This window comes from Hyperolius riggenbachi, chromosome 3, assembly GCF_040937935.1.
Source record: "Hyperolius riggenbachi isolate aHypRig1 chromosome 3, aHypRig1.pri, whole genome shotgun sequence".
NCBI classification, from domain to species: Eukaryota; Metazoa; Chordata; class Amphibia; order Anura; family Hyperoliidae; genus Hyperolius; species Hyperolius riggenbachi.
In genome coordinates, this window is record NC_090648.1 from 505,915,483 (window position 1) to 505,938,250 (window position 22,768).

The 22,768-nt window shown below is 39.2% G+C and overlaps 1 protein-coding gene across 1 annotated transcript in view; it reads right to left on the minus strand.

Moving 5' to 3' along the window:
• Positions 1-22,768, minus strand: part of TSPAN9 (tetraspanin 9) — a 397,258-nt gene that overhangs the window by 117,634 nt on the left and 256,856 nt on the right. The gene's annotated exons all lie outside the window — the stretch shown is intronic.

Sequence of the window (22,768 nt, forward strand, 5' to 3'; positions counted from 1 at the left end):
AGTGGCTGGGCCAGGCCTCCTTGTGGAGGCTCTTCCAGCCTCTTTTTTTCAAAATGATGTCTTATATTCAGTTTTCTTACTCCCTTGTAAAGATCAACCTTGAAATCAGAGTATTCAAATTTAGAAGACAGAGAGAAGTTTAGTCCCTTGTTTAGTAAGTCTTCCACCCCTTCAGGTAATTCCACCGATGTCAAATTAACCACATTCGATTTGACGTTTGAAGGCATAATTAATGTCTTATTTTCCTCTTCTTGCTCCCTCCTTTTGTCTTGTCCTCCCAAGTCACTTGTCTGTCTCTTATTTTTCCCTCTCCCTCTGCGAATTCGTCGTCTAAAGGGACTTCCGACTCGTCGGTAGTCGGTTTTTTGGGTTTCTGTGGTTTCAGTGTTTTCCGCGGTTTTTGTGGTCTTTGCTTTGGTACTTTATTTGGGGTCTCTTCTCCACTGGATTCTGATTCTGTTGTCCAGTACCCTTTAGGCTTCCGAGGGGTACGTGGTCTACCTCTTGGTCCCAAACTGGCAGGCAATGTCCAAGTGAAGATTCTTCCAAATTTATAATCTTCTCTATCTCTCAGGTACTTTTTCAATTTCCGGGCTTTAAAGAGAATCTGTACTCTGAAATTCTTACAATAAAAAGCATACCATTCTATTCATTATGTGCTCCTGGTCCCCTCTGTGCTGTTTCTGCCATTCTCTGCTGCAAACCTGGCTTGTAATTGCCAGTTTTAGGCAGTGTTTACAAACAAACTAACCAGCTTCTAATAGGCTCAGCTAAGCAGAGTGTGTTAGTCACACAGAGCCTGCAGGGGGTGTGTACAGCTTCTAGCTAATCACAAGCAGCCCTGCACATTCCAGTCTGACTGCCTCAGCCTGACTGTGCCGACTATAGAGAGAAGATTAGATCATATAACAGAGATAACACAGCTACTGTGCAATTAGGAAAAGCTGCAGTAAGCCAGACCACATTAGAAAAGGCATAGGAACTTATAGCATAGAAGAAATAAAGATAAACAATTTGTTACAGAGTCTCTTTAATGCTGGCTTGAAGGGGTACCAATTTCTTGTCGATTTTGTTTAACGTGGTTTTAAAACTATCATCAGTCACAAGTTTCTTGAATTCCAATTTACTCTCCGCTATGGCAGATGTGAGCAGATTCAATTCAACTTTACTCCTGTTGAGCACTATATTTTGTAAACGTGCAGAATGTTCAAGAAATTCCTGCTTCCAAGTCTCCAGGAACTTAGGGTCTTGTCTGTACTCCGAGGGTTCTTGGTATCTTCTGAACCCCCTGAGGTTTAAAGTTCCGTGGAGAGATATTCAGAAGTTCAGATTGTTACATTTTGTCTAGTTATATGTATCTATTGATAAATGTTACACACTCTTTGGCTGTCCTCCAAGCTACTTCTCAGTCAGAGAGATGAGTCACATTCAACACTTAGATACATTTATGTAAACAGAATGTATCTATTTCAGCTTCGGATGCGTCTGCAGAAAACTCCAGGAACTTTAAAGCACTGTGTAACCCTTCCAATGCTGGTCTAGTAAAAAAAAAAATGCTGGTTGCATATAATATACTGTAAATAATGTTTTAGAGCAAAGTTGAAATGCAGGGTTATATTCCGCTTTAAAGAGACTCCGTAACAAAAATTGCATCCTGTTTTTTATCATCCTACAAGTTCCAAAAGCTATTCTAATGTGTTCTGGCTTACTGCAGCACTTTGTACTATCACAGTCTCTGTAATAAATCAATGTATCTTTCCCTTGTCAGACTTGTCAGCCTGTGTCTGGAAGGCTGCCAAGTTCTTCAGTGTTGTGGTTCTGCTATGCACTCCCCCCTCAGGGGGGAAAGAAACACACAAATGATCTCTTGAGATTCAAAAGGAAGGGTGTATACAGCCTGCTTGTGTATGGATGTATTTTCTATGTGTGGACATACTGTACATCAACCTACTTCCTGTTTTGGTGGCCATTTTGTTTGTTTATAAACAAACTTTTTAAAACTGTTTTTAACCACTTTTAATGCGGCGGGGAGCGGCAAAATTGTGACAGAGGGGAATAGGAGATGTCCCCGTAACGCACTGGTTTGTTTACTTTTGTGTGATTTTAACAATACAGATTCTCTTTAAGCAGACAAGTGGGAAGAAGTATTTTTTCGAAAAAAACCTTGTAGTTTCTGAGAAAATTAATGTTAGTCGGCGGAAATTACCACCAAAATCTGCATCGGAATGCAGAAATCATTAGCGGAAACGGTAGAGGTAATAAGCGATGGCGGAATGCGGATTTTCGGCAGAAATGGGCATTTCTGACCATCCCTACGTAGATCGCAGCGCTGTACCATGTAAATAGACTGCAATTTCACCATCTAACAGACTGGTGGAGCGGAGCTCTATCATTCAAGCGAAGATCCGCGCACAATCTCCTGCAGAACACGCCCACAGAACTGTATGCCAATTGGCGTTAGGCAATCCTGGGGCTGCCACCGCGTTCATGCCAATTGGCGTGACGTGGTCTTTAAAGTAGTTAAACTGATTAAACAAGATAAAAAAACATATGCACAGTGCTGCGATCCAGTGCAGCGCTGTATAAAGAACAGCCTTGTCACTTAACTGGCCCTTTGATGGGCTCACAATCTAATCCGTATCATAGGCTGTTGCGTCATTTAGTGTGATACGTCATGTAGTATACGGAGCGCAGTAAGGGCCAATAGTATGAAAGGGGCAGGCGGGCAATTAACCCTTTTGGGACCGGCTGCCTAACCCCTCTTAATGACCAGGTGATTTTGCATGGGGGGGGGGGGGGCGGCGTGTTTGGGGGGGGGTCAGGCAGCTGGATCCCTGGTAGGGCTAGCTGAGCATGGTGTCCCTCTTTTAGCCAGGTGTCCCCCCTGTAGCCAGCAGCCTTTACTCACCTCCCAGGCTCCAGTGATGAGCAGCTGTGGACCCCTCTGTCAGAATTCTAGCGGTTTTATTTATGCAGGAAAAGCTGTCATATGTGTATGTTTTAAGTTTTAATGTTCTATGCAAAATTTCATTGTAAACTGTAAAGTTAGAGTACTTTTTTAAAATATTGCTCTGTGACATCTCAGCATATTCCAAGCAGTGAAACTCATAATTGGATTATTCTAGTTACAAAAAGCCAGAACATTCTTGTTTATGTTAGTGACATTGTTACTTAACATTTGAAAGATGCTTCTGTGAAAAGACTGGGAACAAGTTAAAACTCACATTACTGCAGTAATTATATATATATATGCACATTTTCTTAATTATTACACATAGATATTATTAATCTAAATATGAATAATCAATACAGTCCTTCTAAAGAAAGAAATAGTTATTGTTAAACCCTATATAATATAATTTAATACTTTGAAATATATTTAAAAGCTAGTGATGATTTAAGACAGTAAAACGTTCTCGTAGGATTGTTTTGGATCTGAAGAATTGTTGATGTGTTCTGGGTACAAGGCTGTCTCAGCTGAACACTGAAAGCTGATAACACATGATGTTTTGGGAACAGACTTTAAAAAATAAGAAAACAAGATAAGGTGTTTTCCCAATTAGTTAAAGATGATTCAATGATGCCACCTGGCGGTTTAATAGTCTTATAAAATTAATATTATTTGTTATGAAATGGTGACCTCTGCCGGTTGAAGTCATTATATTTATTCATAAGAAAGGCAAATATATGGAACATGATTTTATATTAAGATTTAATATACAATTATTTCTTATATGATTAATTGTTTTAAGAAGAATTATATAATAAGCTTTATATTTAAATAAGTATATTAGAAGCCCTGTATGTTTCAATAAGCCTTAAATTGCTGAAGGCTCTTACAGGTCTGTGTACAATGTTATAGTGTCAACCTGACCGGGGAAAGTACAGACACATTCCAAAAACTAATTGGCAGAAGGGGATATTATCAGAAATACGTCATAAATGACATTGTTTAATATTTTTGGAAGTCCATGTCTGGGTCAAAAAAGTCAACCAGCAGACAAGATGGCTGGTGACGTCCATTTTTAATTAACTGCGTCAGAAATGACCTGATTAGAATGTGTAAACATTGCAAACCTACGTAGATTCTCACAGTTAAGATAATTAAGGTATTCAAAACAAAAAAAGTGTTATGGGTATTTTAAATGTCAAAGATAGCGAGCTACGCATGGAAGCTTTAGCTAATCAGAACCTGGGATTCACGGAAAGTCCAGATTAGGCAGCCATATTGCATCCAACCCCTATAAAAGTAGGAGCTGAAAGCTCATAGTTTGCAGAAGCCTAACAATCTCCTGAGAAGACGCATGAGGCAGAAGCTACCCTCCCACAAGTGGTTCTAGATGCTGAAGAGATGACAGAGAAGGGGTAATATGCTTAATATTCTGGTGATTTACATTATTAATTTTTCAGCATTAAGTTCTGTTAAGATGTTAGCAAGAAGTTTTTTAGAAGCTATTTTTTATGCTATTTCTTTAAGAAGATTACTACAAGTTTTACACAGCTATTATATACACAGCTATTGATACAGATAAGACTACTTTTGATCTTATTCTACATAACACAACTGTTATATTATTTTTTGAATGTACTTAGAAGATTGTTGATTGCTTGGCTATAAAGGCCTTGATAAGATGGAATACTGTTAGAAGGAAACACTACTTGGAACTGTTCATATTTTGTATATATGCTGTATGATAAGCAAATACAATTTTTCATATAAAATCCTATACTGAATGCTCTGATTCATTTCATGGTATACCGTCAATCTATAATTACTGTTCTAGAGGGTTCAGACCCCGCTATGCCGGATTAATATGATAGCAATGCTTTAAGGGCTAGACCTTTACTGAGTTAGCAATCATAAAAAGAACCGCTCAGATTTTTGACATCTCCGCTCTTGCCGGCATCCCCACTCGTACTGCCGCTAAGTTCTGGGTCATGGCTTCATGACATCATCATACCGGGACCCGGCACTGACGTCAGAGAGAGTGGGAATGCCGGCCAGAGCGGAGAAGAGCACCGATCGACGTGGAAAGGGAGGTGAGTGGATCCTCTTCTCGCCCCCCCCTCCCTACTGCCGCATCACTAAACAATGATCACTACAATACGCTGGCGATGGTAGTGATCATATGACCAGGAGCCATACGAGATGGCTTCTGATCACTGAGGGGAGATGTCAGCTGTCATATGACTGCTTAATCTCCTCTCTCGGGTGCGCACGATCGCGTCGGGAGCGGAAACGGCAGGCGGTGTAAATCCTACGCCGCATCAGGCTTACACTGCCACAAGTGCGGCTAGGATTTACTACAGGCAGTCCTGAAAGGGTTAAGTGGCAGGCAAGCATGCAAAGTACCACAGGTGGTACGTATACCACAGGTTGAAAAGTCCTGCTCTATAGGACCCAGAACCTTCCCTCTCTTTAGGTAAGTATCTTTTTTATTTTTTAAATTTTATTACCCTTCAGATTTACTTTCATTTGCAGTATCTCATGTTTACACGAATGCCTGGGGGCTGGAAAACCGCCAGCTATTGTCACCACCACTCTGCAAGGTAGGGCGCTTTCTATTATGGGAACCAACATGGATCAGATGTAATAAATTACATTTCCTTTGAAAATGTAAATCCATTGACTGTAACCAGGATGGTATCACGCCGTTTGTTAATTATACCAAGATTGCCTTTGCAATCTCTATTATTTAGGAGGGCGTCATTCATCCTAATTCAGCCGGCTGCGTTGTTTCCACCTCCAAGAGATATTAGCCCCACTATTCCAAACATTAATTAGAAATATTGTTTGAAGGTACGAGGCGTAAATAATTAGAAATCCATGGTGAGGGGTCTTTGAAATCGAGGAAGCGAGATGCGATAATGCGGAGGTCTCTCTTTTCTCTAATGAAATCTGTTGGCAGGAAGAGCAGCGCTGAATTAAAGTCAGTTTAAAGGGGGATTCCGCACTCGGTTTGTTTTCAAAGAAAATGCTAATGAGCTTGAATCTATTCTTTAGTAAATAGAGCTAGATAGAGGATTAAAGTGGGATTGTCAGCCACAAAATCAAACCATACCCACTGCCCTGTGCTTAATATGCAGCCTGCAACCTGACCCTGCATTGCAAGCACTCCAATCTATTCCGTAATGTTTCTACTGTAATAAATCTCATCTCAGTCAGACTGGCTCTTCTTTCGTCATTGCCAAAGAGTAGGACGCTGGCCATCTCCCCTCCCACATTCCTGCTCCTCACTGATTGGCTGAGTGCAGTTCAGTGTGAAGCTGAAATATGATCTGACTGTGCTCTTATGTGTTTACAAAGCAAGCTAGCTATGACAGTGCATATTCTCGGGGGAAAAAAAAGTGAAGGAGGAAATAACATCAGGATTGGCTTCAGTCAGAGGGAATCAAAATGGCAATTGCCAGGAACAGAATTATCTTTTTTTACTACATACAATTCACTGAAATAAAAAATGTGGGCAGTATAATACTATACGATTATGTAGGTAGAATAAGTAGTTTTCTACTTTTTTCCTGGCATAGTATGGCTGTCCCTGCTGCTTTAAGATGCATAACAAATAAGGCATTAAAATATTCTAGTTACCTGCTGCGGAGCCCTTCAGCCCTGCTAAATATATGTTGTTTGAGATTGTGACCCAGTTTTATTCAGTAAAGGAGAATTCAGCACGGAAAATGTATATGTATACGGTGTTATAGAATAATTAATTGGCACCCACATGTATATTAGTCTTGTAAGCTAATCAAATTAGCGTGCTCATTAGGGTTAAGTGATTCTGGGAGTTAATGTGGAATTAGTCTTGCAAAACAAGCACTTATTGTGTATTTACATAGCACTGACATCTTCTGCAGCACATTACAGAGTACATAGTCATGTCAGTGACTGTCCTCAGAGGAGCTCACAATCTAATCCTACCATAGTCATTGTCTAATGTCCTACCATATTATTATGTATTTATATAGCACTGACATCTCCTGCAGCACTTTACAGAGTACATAGTCATGTCAGTGACTGTCCTCAGAGGAGCTCATACTCTAATCCTACCATAGTCATAGTCTAATGTTCTTCCATATTATGATTATGTATTTATATAGCACGGACATCTCCTGCAGCACATTACAGAGTACATAGTCATGTCACTGACTGTCCTCAGAGGGGCTCACAATCGAATCCTACCATAGTCATAGTCTAATGTCCTACCATATTATTATTATGTATTTATATAGCACTGACATCTTCTGCAGCACATTACAGAGTACATAGTCATGTCACTGACTGTCCTCAGAGGAGCTCACACTCTAATCCTACCATAGTCATAGTCTAATGTCCTACCATATTATTATCATGTATTTATATAGCACTGACATCTTCTGCAGCACATTACAGAGTACATAGTCATAGTCTAATGTCCCTGTCATGACCTCAAGGAAATCTTTGGAGGGAACAAATTAAAGATGGGCATGCACTATTCAGTTACCATTACATTTTGTTTTTGAAATTACGATCAAATCGTTTGAACGATTAAAGAACATTATGGATCGGTCTTCAGATCGATTTTAAAACTTTATATTGATCATTATATTAATCCTAGGGGCCAGCACTGTAAGTCAAGGGTCAGAACAGGAGCCCTAACCTGATGGTGCCCCAAGGTAACTGCCACTTCTGCCTAACCCTTTCCCTTTCTCAGTTTCTCCATGATCCTCTGGCCAGTTTATGTATTGTTCTTCCTTAGACCACCTTTGGGGACTACTATCCATTCTATACCCATTACACATCATAAAACTTGCCATTTTTTAGCTGTCCTGACCCAGTTATCTAGCTATCACAATCTGGCCCATATTAAAGTTGCTCCGATCCTTATGCTTTTCCTGCTTCTAACATTTTCTGGTCAAGAACAGCCTGTTCACTTCCTGCTTAGCATAGCACTGGCAGATGGCATTGTAATGTAATAATGTTTTTCCAGCAGAATGTGTAATGGGACAATGGTTCCAGTAATGTGAGGAATATCACTTTAAAGTGGGATTGTCACCATAAAAATCAAATTTCAACAGCAACTGGTCTGAGGGTATTAAGTGATAAAGATAGTAATTTGTGGTTTGTAGTTATCACATACTTTAGGAGCACTGGCCCTTTAGTAGTCAGTGCCAAACAGTTGCATGCTGGGGGTTCTTTTTATCTATACATTATTCCTCCTCTTCCATTTATTTCCCTGCCTAGCTGCTTATCAGAAACACCCTCTAATTACTTGTGTTTACAAGCAAGGCTGAGGTGACTCAGTGATTGGATGTGTAAATAAAAATAGACAGTGCAATTGTTAGTATACTCCTCAGTGGGAGTGTCTGAAGACTCTGAGAGGAGGGCAGCTAATGAATACACAATGAGCAAGAGAAGGGAGGGGGGAAAACAAGAGTCAGGGAGGATATGATGTCAGCATTAGCTTGGCAAGATGGCCACTGCCTAGAATAGGATTTTCTGCTTTTCCTTTATAAAATTCACAGGAATCAGTACGCGGATAGCACAATACGTCTGTTATGTAAGCAGAAGTAGTATTTATCTACTTACATATGTGTTTTTTATTTCTAGGTTAGCAGCATGGGTGTCGCTTGTTCTTTAAAGGGTGTGGACACCCCTTTTCCAACATCCCCAACTCGGGAACGATGTATCCCACCGACGTTCGGCAGAGTGCAGATTAGGCTCTTGACTTTCCAATGATATGTGAGTAAATGTCTTTAAACAGGGGGCAGATGGAATAATACGTAAATAACAAACAACAAAAAAGCAACTCAGCAACTTGTAATTACCACTTGTTATATTTGCATTTAAAGGACCACTATTGCAAAAATTTTAAAAAATCATGTAAACACATACAAATAAGAAGTACGTTTCTCCCAGGGTAAAATGAGCCATAAATTACTTTCCTCCTATGTTGTTGCTGTCACTTAGTAGGTAGAAGAAATCTGACAGAACCAACAGGTTTTGGGCTAGTCCATCTCTCCATAGAGGATTCTTAGCAAGGCTTTTATTCTTTATAAAGACATTCTCTGAAAAGGATTTATACAATGATACTGGCCAACCTTTCCGATTGCTACACTTTTTTTTGGCAACTGGACAGAGCAATTGCCATTCACTAAATGCTTTTGAAAATAATCAAAACCCTGAGAATACCCCATGAGGAGATGGGCTAGTCGGTTCTGTCAGATTTTTACTACCTATTGTGAGCGACAGCAACATAGGAGAAACTTAATATATGGCTCATTTTACTGAAAGAAATGTACTTCTTATTTGCATGCGTTTATTTAAAATTTTACGATTTACGTGAAAGAGGTCCTTTAACTTTTTGATGCCATTTTGCATCCAGAAATGCCCTCCAGGAAGTGTACACACAGTAGCAGACTCTGAGGTGGTTAGGCTAGGAATGCCACTACTTAAAGCATAAAAAGTAAAAAAAAAAAAAACCTGAGCGATCACAATTTTTAGGTATAGGACGTAGTTTATTTTTCTTATTACTAATACAAAATAATTTGTACAAAGGCTAACGTAAATATTGCATAGAAGGAACACTGGAGTGAACAAAACCTGGATGGAATGGCACATCGGGGTTCTAACCTCTACCACATCAAAACATTTTTTTGTTTAGGGGCATACAAAAATATTTTCACCTTTATACAATGGTTAAAACATAAAAGCAAATTAAATAACAAAGAAATAATATTTATTAGAGCTATTGCATTGCAGTTTTAAGATTGTTTAAAATCAATGTTTTATGAAGAAAATTGTCATTTCATCTTATATAATACATCACATCTCATGATTAATGGAAAAAAAAATATTTAAAATTGAACAGAACTACCAACCATAGTGATCGGAAACCTTTAACCGTAAAGTCAAATCATTTCAAAAGTTTTAGCGAAATATACCATAACAGAATTTACCATATTAAATACAAAACTTTTTAATTACGGTAATCAACCAAGTTCTTCCATGAAAAATTCATATTTGCTAATAAAAAAAAAAAAAAAAAAGAATAAAATCAAGCAAATAATTGCAGATGTTTCAATATACTTGTCATGACAGGAGGAAATTACTTTTGCCTCGTAATTAATTTGAAATTACTTCCACTTCTCCCTTAATTAGTTTCACCACAAGTAGCACTGGGCGTGAATACATTTACTTTGGCTCCTAATTTGAACTTTATAAAAGTTATCTTACATAATACTGGACGAGAAATACAGTCAAGTATTTTTTGCCAGGAGAATCCTTATTTCCCACCTAAAGACAATCGGAGAAGCCATATTGTGTTGGATGGGATCATAATTTAAAGGAAAGTGATCTGCTGATTACACAATTACGTCCAAGTGCATTCATCCTATAATAAAACCTAACTGTCCCTGCTTCATCATCTTTCCCTGTCTGTGTGTCCGTGGTTTTCTGTACTGCGCATGTGCAGCGGGCACACGCATGGCGGGCGCGCACTAACATGGAGCGGCGGTATCCCTACCTAGAGCCCGTTTTTAAATGGGCTTAGGTAGACTAGTTAGCTATATTATCCAACCAAAATGTTATTTTGTTGGATAAAGTTGTTGTAGAGAGAAGTGAAAGTTAAGAAAAGGTTAGGTTTCTATTGTTACCTGTTTCTTTACAAGACAAGATTGCCCCTTTCTCGGTGCTAAGTGGAAGTGAGCAGAAATATTCCCAAGAGAGGAATAGAAATACATACGGACAGTAACCCTAAACTTATGCTACTGGAAAAACTTTAATCCAAAGTTGCCCTTTCAAGTCTACCCAAAAAGTATCAATCTTCTCCCTGTGACAGATGTACTTACTGTATTTTTTTTTATTGTCAAAGCATCCATTTTTTCTTAAAGTGCAAAGATAATAACTTAGCAACACATTTTTTAATAGGAAAACAAACATGCTAGCCAAGCATGATAAAATGCGCAAACGATGAATATTGTATTTAAAACAATCTCATAATGATGGAAGACCTACACAGCTAGTATGATGAGCTAAAATAATACAGAAATATATGGCAGGTTTCTATATGCAAAAGATTATATACTTAGTAAAAACAAAAATATGCCATAGGTATACAAACGAACTAATGCCTAATAAAATGTATCAAAACATACATAAGATAAAATGAATTTATGAAACCAGTTTTCCCAGTGCTTGAAATGTAATATAGTTTGATTGCTCAATTGTGAATAGTGTAATTATAATCCAGATGACTTGTTAACTTTCACTGAGTAGGCACTGTGGTTGCCATTAAGCGAAAGATTAGCAAATCAAACCCCAGGTGCATTTAAATGAGCATTAAAAAGAACCTAAAGTGAGAAGGTTATGTTTTTTTTTCCTTTTAAAATAATACCAGTTGCCCGACTCCCCTGCTGAGCATATGTCTCTAATACTTTTAGCCACAGCCCCTGAACAAGCATGCAGATCAGGTGCTCTGACTGAAGTCAGACTGGATAAGCTGCATGCTTGTTTCAGGGTGTGATTCAGCCACTATTGCAGTCACAGAGATCAGCTGGACTGCCAGGCAACTGGTATTGTTTAAAAGGAAACATCCATATCCCTCTCAGTTTATGTTCCCTTTAATGGCCAACATTTTCAAAAATTTATTTTTTGACTTATAATATAATTTAAACAAATTATATTAAGCTACTTTTGTGTTAGTAAGATGACATTTTCTCATGAAGGTGCGATCTTCAAAAATTACTTTCCAAACAAGTAATTTAACTTTTGAGGTGAAAATGATTTTCACACATTCGAAACATGAGCAGAAGTAGTTCCTGTTTTGCCCGAATTTTTCTTAAAGTGTAATAAGCCATTGATTATCAGTTTCTACTCCTCATACATTTAGCAGTGTAATTGTCTCTGTCCAGCAACAGGCAACCTCTACTCACAGAGCAGTCACCAAGAGCTTGACCTGAAAATAGGCCCCTATTGCTTACTTGTCAATCCACACAATGAATTAGATCTCTGCCCACCATCCCATCACCATGTGAGTATACAGGCACCAAGGCGAAGGTGGGGGAGGGGATAAAATCTCAGTGATGGGAGGAGGAGGCATTTTATTGATAAGATTAATATTATCACCTAGGAGAAAACTCAGGAGGAAAAAGTGAATTGCATATGGGCCCTTTAGCTAAATTTTTTTTTTAAATACTTTTTCGCTAATTTGCAACTTGATTACAATTTATATTTTCACCACAAATATAATGTTGCAAATATTATATGTGAGGATAATACTAAAGTGGACATCTAGGGTTCTTACCACCATAATACTTAAGCACTTTTCATCAGGTTTATAACCTTTTGGATGGTAATGGGCTTTGCTCAATGCCTTTTGCACAGGAATATAATTTTTTGTTAAACTAACTGATCATGCCAAATTATTTTATTTCACTATGGGTAGAAAAATACATTAAACTGTGTTCATCTCTAAGAGCCTTTTTAAGAATGTAGTTGTCATCATCCCCAGAATTATTAATCCTCAAATAAAATTCAACAGTGTTCCCTATCGTTACAAATTTGTTCAGCTTCGAAGGATCATAATTGATATTTTAATGGAGATCATTTGGTAGATTTTATATTCTGTTGGAGCCATATTTTCTAACTAGAAAAATGACAAAAGTGTAAGTTATAGGCAGCTCAAATAATTATGTAACGGAAATAATCCTCCATGACTTAACTGTGAAAAAAACAAATCAAATTTTAATTTCCTTTAAGTATAAATACAAAATCAGCATATGCATACATTTAAATACCTTAACTCGAGTTATTTAAAACATGTTGGAAAAGAAAAGTTTACAATTTAAATGTCATTAGTATTTTTTTCATCTCCTTTTTTTTTTTTTTCTTTGGATAGCAGAAATCCACAATGACAAATCAAACTTGCAGTTAAAAAATAAACACATGACATATTTTTTTAACAAATAATCTTTAAAGAGAACCAGAGATGAAGCAACCTCATGTATTTTACCTTATAAATCAGTGGGAACATGACAGTAAACACCTAATCTGCTCTTTGTTACATTGTTCTCTGTTTAATTTGCCTGTTATCACCTCTAAGATAAGAATCCCGACTAAGCAGTCGGTCTGGCTTTGCTACAGAATAATTATAGCTGAGACTGTGTTCTTTGCTGTCTTCAAGTCCAAGCCTGCCCCCTGCTGGCTTTGCTCAGGAATCATTATAGCTGAGTCATTATAGCAAAGCCAGACTCAATGCTCAGTCCGGGATTCTTATCTCAGCTAGATAACAGACACTTTTAGCAGTGAGGATGGAACAGAGAGCATGGTAAATGTTTTCTCTAATGTTCCCACTGATTTCTATGGTAAAATACACAAGGGTGCTTCGTCTCTGGTTCACTTTAAGAGGACAAACTGCACATTTTATGTCAAATATTTTTTTTTCTTTGCACAACACCAGTATTGAACTTTTTTTTTTTTGGTAGGGCCAAAGAAAATAAATTAACAAATTAACTTTTGTTTTCCATTTTTGCAATAACTATTTCTCAAAAAGTTAAATGTAAAAGAAAAAGGTAAATAAATAATGTGTGCGGTCACAGCAAAAATGCAGCAAAGCGACCTATAAAAAATAATTTGAAAGAATACCATTAAAAAATTACATATACAACCCCTATTTTTGCTTTAGAATGACCTATGTTAATACAGAATTTTACAAAAATCAACCGCAAGGTAAGGTTAAGATTGTGTATCCTGTATGAGCTTCAGTAGGGATGATTAGACATTTTCCAGAAAAAAAAACAATTAAAAAACCTCTTGCTGTATTTGTGGCACTTGCTTTAAGTAACACACAATGGCCTCAATTCACTAAGCTTAACTCCTGTTTTTAATAACTCTTCTGAGCTGTTTTACAGTTATCACAATTATAAGACAGGAGTTAAGCTTAGTGAATTGATGCCAATGTCCAGCCTAGTGATTAAGGGTTCTGGACATCACTTTTTTAAATTATACATATCCGTTTTGTCAAAATCCATTAGGCTATCTGGTAACCCAAAACCTAAAAAAAGGAACTCTGGGAAAGAAGTCAGCGATATGTTGTATTTTGTGTGGCAATTCAACATGATGTTCTACAGGTGAAACTCGAAAATTTAGAATATTGTGCAAAAATCAATTTGTTTCAGTAATTCAACTTAAAAGGTGAAATTAATTTATGAAATAGGAACTCTTTGCAGGTGTTGTGGATGAATTAGCTGATCAGAGTCTGACACTTTGAGCCTAGAATGTTGAACATTTTCACAATATTCTAATGGTCAGAAATTTTGATTTTGGGCTTTTCATAAGCTTCTTAGCCATAGTTATCAAAATTACAACAAATAAAAGCTAGAGATTTCTCGCACTGCATTTAATACGTCTATTTCATATATTAATTTCACCTTTTAAAGAGAATCTGTATTGTTAAAATCGCACAAAAGTAAACATACCAGTGCGTTAGGGGACATCTCCTATTACCCTCTGTCACAATTTTGCCGCTCCTCGCCGCATTAAAAGTGGTTAAAAACAGTTTTAAAAAGTTTGTTTATAAACAAACAAAATGGCCACCAAAACAGGAAGTAGGTTGATGTACAGTATGTCCACACATAGAAAATACATCCATACACAAGCAGGCTGTATACACCCTTCCTTTTGAATCTCAAGAGATCATTTGTGTGTTTCTTTCCCCCTGCAGCTATCTTCCACTGAAGTGTCAGGCTGTTTCTTCCTGCAGAGTGCAGACAGCTCTGCCTGTATGTAATTCCTCAGTATGTGAAAGCCCAGCCAGCTCAGAGGAGGATTTATCCAGCTTGTAAAAGATAAGAGAGAAGAGAGAAGCTGTCCTAATCTAAATAATACACAGGCAGTGTGCAGAGAGTGGCTTGGAGGGCTGAGATGCATCACAGAACCACAACACTAAGGAACTTGGCAGCCTTCCAGACACAGGCTGACAAGTCTGACAAGAGAGAGATAAGTTGATTTATTACAGAGATGGTGATAGTAGAAAGTGCTGCAGCTAGCCAGAACACATTAGAATAGCTTTTGGAACTTGTAGGATGATAAAAAACAGGATGCAATTTTTGTTACGGAGTCTCTTTAAGATGAATTACTGAAATAAATGAACTTTCACAAAATATTCAAATTTTTCGAGTTCCACCTGTATGTCATGTTGTGGTCTACAAAAGTTTTTCTAATGACAATGCAGTGTTCTCCCCAGAATTTTTTTCCAGCCGGGTGGCATGAAAAAGTAGCCGGGTGGGTCGAGATGAAAGAATGCAGGGACAGTGCTTCTCTGCACATTTCTGCTTACAGCAGAGCTGATAAAAGCCGGGTGCTCACCAAAACTAGCCGGGTGGAGCACCCGGCTAAAAGAGCCTGGGAAGAACACTGCAATGTACAATGATGGTCAAAACCCATCCACTGCACAATTTTTATATTTTAATGGCAATTCCATTTACTGATTTCTGATGGAGATAATGAAAACAAAATATTTAGCAGGCATTACATTATATCACAGAAGTATTGTGATTATTTTTCTGTAATGAGTTATCCAGGCAGCAAATCCACACACTTGCATTTTTATGCCCTAATTGGAACTAGCATAGTTTGTTGCATTCAGAATACTTTGATACTGTTTGAGTTGGCTGGAAAGTCACCACATATGACCATGTATAAAGTTATCACCCATCAATAATACACCTAACTTCTAGCTACGAGGAAGGTCATTTGGGTGGCACCATAGACCACAATGTTAATTGCGGCCAGGGACGAGCAATGAGATGGGAATCATTTTCCCTTGCATTGAAATGTATGTAAATATCATGCAGCCTGAACTTGGACCAATTCCAATTGACAGGAAGTAAAATTATTTGCATCTCATTCACCATCCCTAATTGCAGCTACAGTGGTGCCCAGTATATAATTTGGATGCTGGACATAGCCAAACTCCAAATTCACATTAAGGAGTTACGGGTAGTGTTTGGGCATAGGAGTAATGGGGGAGGGCGGAATTAATATTAGGAAGAGGTAAAAGCCAGAATTGCCGATATCCTACTAGTAGCTACAGCACCCTTTTTAAATGTAAACTCTAACTAGAATGATGATTCAAAAGAAACACAGTAACCCACCCACACTACCCATCTTGAGGGGTATACCGTAATTAAAAGTGAGATAGTCTTTCTATAATTCCTCCTACTGATCTTAGTATTTCCTCAAAGTTCGTATATTTACCACTGATATAGCATTTGGTCATTTTTTATAGAAACACTAGTGTAGAAATGAGGGCTGGAACCCACTAGAGCGATTTTCTGAGGGTTTAGGGAACGATTGAAATCGCTAGCGATTTCCCCAAACGCTCAGCTAATTTTAATGGATGGGCCAAATTCCACTGGAGCAATTGCGATTACCAAATCGCAGGACATGCAGCAATTTTCGCGTTTAGCGTTTGTGTAATGTAAAGTATATAAACGCTGGCATAATCACTCATCAAGACCTGCACAGAGCGATTTTGCTAGCGTTTTGAAATGACTGCACACTGTAAAAAAATTAAAATTAATTTAAAGGACCAATGAGAAATTAAAAAAAACGCTAATCCCTACATAATTGCTGGCAAAAAGCTGACACTTTTTAAAAACGCTACTAAAATCGCTCATGAAATTGCTTACAAACCGCTCATTTAAAAACGCTAACGATTGAGATTAGCGATAGCGTTTTGTAGTGGGTTCCAGCCCTAAAGGAGGCACTTTAAGAACTTGAATGTTGGGGATAAATGCTCCTCTCAATTCCATATACTTTAAGCTTCAAGTCTATGGGTAAACGGTGGATTCCAACAGCGGTAGTCTCACCTGTTATAGGAAAATGTGTGGAGAACTTTATAACAAATTCAAATTTAGTGCAGCCACAAAAACTGAAGAAAGAGAATGGAAATCTTACGATCTTCAGGGAATTTAAAAAAACCCACTAGGAGGAACAAAACCTGTCCAAACTTTCTCAAGACAATAGTCAGATTTTCTACGCATCACCATATGTAATCTTTCACAATATTTCAGCAGGAGTGCATAACTGAACGTTAGAAAGTTCAACAATAGGAATTAAAGAAAAACTAAGGTCTGGAGAATGTGATGGTTACAAAATGTCCCACCTGATTTCTGTGCAGAAATAGGAATACAGAATTAACTAACATCTCTATAGCAGCAAGTGTGTTTGCATCAGAATTTTCATTTAAATACAAAAATCTGAACTCCATCGTGGTCCCAACAATTTAAAATATAACGTAAATCGATAAACTGATGGTAATTTTTTTACTTCAAATTTAGGCAACATAAAGATCTTATACAGTTTGTTATTTAGTCTTTAGCATAGTCTTTTTGGAATAAAAATAGGTTCAGCTGTACAGTAGGATCAGAAGGTGTCTTTCTATAAAGAAAGTAATGTTCATTATTCCTTTTCTAAACTTCGTATACCCAACTAAAAAACAGACATGTTTATTTCATTGGGTACAATAAGTACTAATAGGAAATGTGGAAAAGTATTCTTTTTACAGGATTAAGCCCACGGTACGTTCTAATGAAAAGGACTCCAAAAATCGTTACATTTGGGACATGTCTTCAGGAAGATACCCTTGTAAGCCTGAGTCAAATATGACTAGAAGGTCCAGTCCTTAGGGAGTAGTGATGATCCAAAAATGTATCAAATATGAAAAGTCCAGTTGATTGGATGCAGAAATCTGCTGGAGTTAACCAGCGGCAAATTAGTTAATTTTTGCTAATAGTTAACCTGCTGGGCGGTCTGGACGAGCTCAGCTCGTCCAGTACCGCCGGAGCCTGCCGCTCAGGCCCTGCTGGGCCGATTTGGCTCAAATAAAAAGCAGCACACGCAGCCGGCACTTTGCCAGCCGCGTGTGCTGCCGGATCGCCACTGCAGTGCGGCGATCCGCCGCATGCAGCGGCAAAAGAGGGTCCCCCCAGCCGCCTGAGCCCAGCGTAGCGCTGAGGGCTGGATCGGAGGCGGCTGACGTCCATGACGTCACTCCGTTCGTCGCCATGGCGACGAGGTAAGCGAAACACGGAAGGCCGCTCATTGCGGCCGGAGGCGATCGGAAGAACGCCTCCGGAGTGCCCTCTAGTGGGCTTTCATGCAGCCAACTTTCAGTTGGCTGCATGAAATAGTTTTTTTTTTATTAAAAAAAAAACCTCCCGCAGCCTCCCTGGCGATCTTAATAGAACGCCAGGCAGGTTAAAGAGGAACTGTCATGAAAATCTTAAAATTTAAAACACAAATAAGAAGTACATTTCTTCCGGAGTAAAATGAGCAATACATTACTTTCCTCTTATGTTGCTGTCACAGTAGGTAGTAGAAATCTGACATTACTGACTTTTTGGGCTAGTCCATCTCTTCATAGGGGATTCTCAGCATGGCTTTATTCTTTATAAAGACACTCCCTGAACAGATTTATATAAAGATGCTGGCCAGCCTCCCTGCTCGCAGCACACTTTTTTGGCAGTTGGACGAAGCAACTGCCATTCCCTGAGTGCATTTAAAAATAAAGAAAATAATGAGAAGCCCCCCATAAAAAATGGGCTAGTCCAAAATCTGTCGGTAATGTCAGATTTCTACTACTTAATGTAGGTGACAGCAACATAGGAGAAAAGTAATTTATGGCTCATTTTACTCAAGAAGAAATGGACTTCTTATTTTTATGCTTACAAGTATGTTACATTTTAAGATTGTCGCGACAGAGGTCCTTTAACCAATCGACCAGATCTGCGTCTGATCGGCAAATATACATTTTAGGTTCAACAGCTGCACATTTCCAACGCCTGAACTGAAATTTGCATATGTGTTAAATCTTTCAACCATCAGGGCCAGTTTCCACTATCACGGTTTATGAATCGCACGGGGAAACTCTGCCATAGGAGATGACGGCGCGGCGGCGGAATCGCTTGCGTGAGCGATTCGGCCGGAACCCCCCGCAGAATTTGCAGCGGAGGCATGGCACGGCTCATGGGATTCGCCTGCGATCCCGCCCACCCGCTCAGTGCATGCCGCACTAGTGGAAACGAGCCCTCACTGTTAGGGAGAAGCAAAATACCTTTTAAGAGGCATAATGCATTAAGCAAAGCAGTTATAAATCTCGGTGGTGCATGAACAGGTGTAACTGCTATAGTCTCCAGTGACCTATATGGCCTACCGTATATACTCGCATACAAGCCGAATTTTTGACCCCCAAAAAGGGGGTCAAAAGTTGGGGGGTCGGCTTGTATGCGAGTCTTCCCTGGCGGTCTAGTGGTCGGGTGGTGGGTGGTCCGCGCCCCGCCGCTGCTATTACCTGCTTAGGCAGTGGCCACTTCCTAATCCGCGTTCCCCTTCTGAAGTTTCAGAGTGTATCACAGCAGCGCGCCCGGCGCTGCTGCTGTGCCGATGCAGGGGGCAGGAAAGAGCGCGGCTCCCTATAGCGGTGATCTGTATCGTCGTTACCAGGGGAACCGCTCTTTCCTGCCCCCTGCATCGTCACAGCAGCAGCGCCAGGCGCGCTGCTGTGATACACTCTGAAACTTCAGAAGGGGAACGCGGATTAGGAAGCGGCCGCTGCCTAAGCAGGTAATAGCAGCGGCGGCCGCGGGGGGAGCGCTATACTGGGGCCCTACCTACCTATACTGGGGCACTATACTGGCTAAACTGGGCACTATACTAGCTATACTGAGGCACTACCTACCCATACTGGGCACTATACTGGCTATACTGGGCACTTTACTAGCTATACTGGGCACTATACTAGCTATACTGGGACACACAAAACGCTCACAAATCGCTTTATCCATCGATTGCGTTCACGTGGTTATGAATAAATACATTGTATTTATTCATTTCTGGGTGAGAGAGTTCACTTCCTGACTGACGTCAGGAAGTGGAAAAATGGAATCACTCTGCAAAAGCGCTTTGAAAAAAGTGCTTAAAGGATACCCGAACTGACATGAGATAGACATGTGTATGTACAGTGCCCAGCACACAAATAACTATGCTGTGTTCCTTTTTTTCTTTCTCTGCCTGAAAGAGTTGAATATCAGGTATGTAAGTGGCTGACTCAGTCCTGACTCAGACAGGAAGTGACTACAGTGTGACCCTCACTGATAAGAAATTCCAACTATAAAAACACTTTCCTAGCAGAAAATGGCTTCTGAGAGCAAAAAAAGAGGTAAAAAGGGGAATTTCTTATCAGTGAGGGTCACACTGTAGTCACTTCCTGTCTGAGTCAGGACTGAGGCAGCCACTTACATACCTGATATTTAACTCTTTCAGGTAGAGAAAGAAAAAAAGGAACACAGCATAGTTATTTGTGTGCTAGGCAGTGTACATACACATGTCTATCTCATCTTGTCACATGTCAGTTCGGGTATCCTTTAAGACAAAATTGTGGAGCACCGGAAGGGGGGAAATAAAACGTGGAAAAAAAATGAAAAATCGCTGCCGTCAGCGATTTTTATTTTAGGTGTGAACAACGCCTTAGTGGGCAAAATTTTACAACCCTCACCATCTTGGTAATATTGGAGCAAGACAAGAATTTCTAAACACCATTCATGCTAGTTTCGGATTTTACCAAGGTCGGGATTGCAAATGTGCTCCAGCTGATAGTAGACTATTTTCAATAAAACCGGGCCTGGTGTGCGCAATCACTCAAGCTGTAGAATATTCTCTACCCATGCAGGTAAAGCAGGGCCACAGTCTCTCCATGAAAAGTACATTCACTTCAAAGAGTCCTTTCTAATTAACTTTCTTCCCTTAAAACTCAATACTCTGGGGATGTTTGGCCAAGCCAGAGTAAATTACGGCATCCCCTGTGTATTTACAACAATAGCCTGTTGCTTGGCTATAATGACTTACCATCACACCTTTGGGGTTACGAAGGAATGCTAGAATTTCTAGTACTATAGTAGGCCGCTCCTTAACCTCCCGACTAAATGAAAGAGAAGAAACCATGGGATGAGAAATGCAAAGACCGTAAGCAAAGCGTTTCTCATGAACGCCGCTATTCAACCATTCCCTGAAACGTCACGGTACGACTATTTTAATGAGCAAGTCTAATTAATGGAAAGCGGTCACATGCATTTAGCTGGGTAATGCAGTTTTCATTAGAATGGCATCTTCATTTGTCCCAATGTATGTACCACGTTGCTGTTATCTGATTAGCTGCTACGGGTAACCAGTCAGCAACGCTACGTACAAAATATTATTTAGCCAACCTCGCCGCTGAATTTAATTCCATTGGAGTCGTCAACCTCATGCCTAGGAGGGATTTTTTCATTTTGAACCAGAAAATTGAAAACTCCATTTGCCCTCAGGTATTCCGGCATTTTGTATTCAGTACCTGCTCTGATTAGCTGCTTGACTTGAAGCTACTTTGTCATTTTTATTACAGTACAGCTCGATCTCGGAAGCGTGATGGAGTTAGCAGAAAGGCCGAGCTGTCCAGCTCTGAGGACGGGTGAGCAACTCCAACTGCTGCAGGGGAAAGTGGCAAAACCCCTTCAAAAATTTGGGAAACTGTTCCTACACTTTTTAAACCCTGCCCCCCCCCCCCGCAAAATTTATATTCTGTTCATCAGAAAAGTGATGTTACTTCTTCAAAGTAACCAGCAGGAAGGAGGTGAACATGTTACCAGTTAGATGGACTCTCTTGAGATGAGGCCACTCTCTTGAGTAAAAAGATGGCGGCCAATTCATTGGCGGCCCCTCCTCCGAGGGAGGGTAGACAATAAAAACAGCAGGAAAGAGGCCCTCAGGTTATTATAATACAATTCTGTTAAAAGGAGAAAAAGGAGTTGGTTTACATCAGGGATGACACAGAATTAATTAAAAAATATTAACTATTTTTATTGGGACTCTGGCAACACGTATCATGGTGATTTAAAACCCACTTTTTCGGCCCAATTTTCAGTAGTTACAACATTAATATAAACCATTCCTAATGTTAGAACTGAACTGACACAGATCAATAGTAAAAACTGTTAATTTTTCAATGACCCTAGAAAGTCTGTTGGACAGAACTTTGGCCAACAGCGTTATGTCCAAGGTCAGCAAGGAGATCGGCCTATAGGATTCGGGGAGCATAGGACCCTTTCCAGTTTTTAATAGTAAAAACTGTTAACATCAATTAGGTATTTATTGTAGGTAATAATACTAATAATTTTTCACATACATACATATGAACGTGTTGAAATTATATTGTTTTTTATATGGTCATTTTTATTGTTGAGTATATGGTTGGTGTTTTATAAATCTTTATTTGCGTTGATTCAGTTCTAGCAATGAGCATTGCTTATATTAATGTTGTAGGCACTGAAAATTGACATGAAGAATTGGATTTTACATCCCCATGAAACGCATTGCCAGAGTGAAAATAATTTTTTTTTTTTAAATTAATTTGGTGTCATCCCTGGGGTAAAGAACTTACTTTTTTGGATGCGGCTTCTAAATGAGCTGGTGCAGTCGACTAGTCCGTCTCCAAGCTGCACATATTTATCATAAAATTAGCATCAACTTGGAACGATCAATATCACATTCCCGCTGATTACCGTTAGAAGCTATTCAGGTTTCTGCAATCTGTGGTTGTTGAGTCAATGAAAGGCAGATGAGGTGCGTTTTGTTGCAAAGGGGTGTATGCCCATTGCATTCTGACCTTTTATTAATAAAGCTTAGACCAGTTCTCAGCTTAAAATTTCACTTTCACTCCAGGGGAAAAAAAAAGTTTAAAATAAGACAAAAGAT